General features: G+C 38.2%; 1 pseudogene; it reads left to right on the top strand.

Moving 5' to 3' along the window:
- Nucleotides 1-918: 918 nt before the first annotated feature.
- Nucleotides 919-2,053, top strand: LOC106314172 (annotated as a pseudogene).

Here is a 2,053-nt window from a genome sequence, read left to right as displayed (position 1 = left end):
AACCAATGAATTTTTCTTTTGTGTTCTAGAGAATTCCACCAGAAATCAGCCATTGCCCTCGTAAGATTCTCACAGGCTTGTTTAGTCAGCTTAAAACATGACATGGCATAAACTGGCATTGCCATAGCAACTGCTTTCAATAAAACTTCCTTACCCCCTTGTGATAGCAGTCTAGCAAAGTATCCAGAAAGTCTCTCTCTCAATCTGTCATAGATAAAAGCCAACATTTCTGTTTTGGAGCCACTGAAACATTCAGGCAAACCCAGATAGCACCCTGTTCCTCCTTCATTTTCAATGCCAGTGATTGCTCTAACTTGATCTTTAATGCCTTCGCTCACCTTTGCACCAAATGTAATCGCAGATTTCTGTAAATTCACAAGCTGACATGTAGCTTTGCCATACTCCTCTAATAATCTCATCAGCTCTTTCGCCTGATCCTCCTCTGCTTTGCAGATCTTTAATAAGGGGTTTTAGCTAAATGAGTGATTTAATTAAATCAAAAATAAATATAATTATAGTTACCGATCTTTAACAAAGGATTTTGGTGATCTTTGCAGATTTTTGACACCACGTATCAGCCAAACAAGATATATCATTTTTTCTTTTTTTCTCTCTTTTTTTTTTCTTTTTTCTCTCGCGCTCTCCGTCGTCTTCTCCGCCGTCTCTTCATGTCGTCGTCTCTTCTTGCAAGCAGGTCTCTTCTCACAAGCAGGTCTCTTCTCGCAAGCAGGTCCTCCTTCAATTCTCTGGTTTTTCTACCTATGAATCATCGAAAGTTTCCATCTTTTTTTCTAGGATTTAACATTGTTGATTCAAATTAGAATATCTCCTTTCAGTAAGCTGTTTGTGTGTCTGAATTTGTTTGCAAAATGATTGGAAAGTTCTGGTACAGTTTGAAATCATATTTGTTGATTGATTATGGAGAATCAGCCTGACATCAACGTGAGGATGAGAGGCATCCTTATTGATTGGTTGATTGAGGTTAGTACAGAGACTACTCTGGTTTGGTTTCTCGGAAATAGTTTAGTAATTAAACCATTGTTATGTGCAGGTGCATTACAAGTTTTAGCTCATGGAAGAGACTCTTTACCTCACAATCAACCTCATCGACATGTTTCTTGCGGTTACTCAACATGTCCCAAGGAAAAAGCTTCAACTTGTTGGTGTAACAGCTTTGTTGCTCGCTTGAAAATACGAAGAAGTCTCAGTCCCTGTTGTTGATGATCTCATCGTGATCTCTGACAAGGCTTACACGAGAAGAGAAGTTCTTGACATGGTAAAAAATCCTTCTTCACTAGATATCATAAACCATGGATGCTCTCTCTGTAAATGTTTGTGTGATGGGTTTGTTTACTTGCAGGAGAAGTTAATGGCGAATACATTGCAATTCAACTTCTGTCTGCCAACTCCATATGTATTCATGAGGAGGTTTCTCAAAGCTGCACAATCTAACAAGAAGGTTTGTATAATAACTTCTTTGACCATATCTTCTTAGTTGGTAGGTATATAGAGAAGAATCAAATGTGGATTTTGTCAGATGTGTGTGTTTTTAGGTGGAGCTTTTATCTTTCTTCATCATTGAGCTTTGTTTAGTTGAGTATGAGATGCTTCAGTACGTTCCTTCTGATGTCCCTGGTGTTTTCCAAACCCGGTTCCAGGTTAGTGAAGTTCACTACTTGTCTCATTCATACAACAAAACGAAAGCTCCTCATCTTTGTTCCCCTTTGTGCAGACTGCTCCATTGGACTTAGATACTAAATCCTTCTACCTAACCAGGAAAGAAACAATAGAGTCACATCTAGAGAAAGTTGCAAACAGAATGGCTGAAGAAATGCTCATCATATCATACGAAACACACTGTGGAACGACGTGTAGAGGAGTGGCATGGGAGCGGTTTTCGTTAGAGGAACTGAGAGCAGCAGTGGCTTGTGTTGGAGATAAGTGTGTAGCATTGATTAAGAATCCTCAATTAAGAAACTCCTATTGGACCATTCAAAAAGAAAGTTTCTTAACAAAAATTCTTAAGGTTAAATTTATTACTAAAAATTATTAA

The sequence above is a fragment of the Brassica oleracea genome, chromosome C9 (assembly GCF_000695525.1).
Source record: "Brassica oleracea var. oleracea cultivar TO1000 chromosome C9, BOL, whole genome shotgun sequence".
Classification (NCBI taxonomy): Eukaryota; Viridiplantae; Streptophyta; class Magnoliopsida; order Brassicales; family Brassicaceae; genus Brassica; species Brassica oleracea.
The sequence above is the reverse complement of the archived record's forward strand: the minus strand, read 5'-3'. Positions and strand labels throughout refer to the sequence as shown.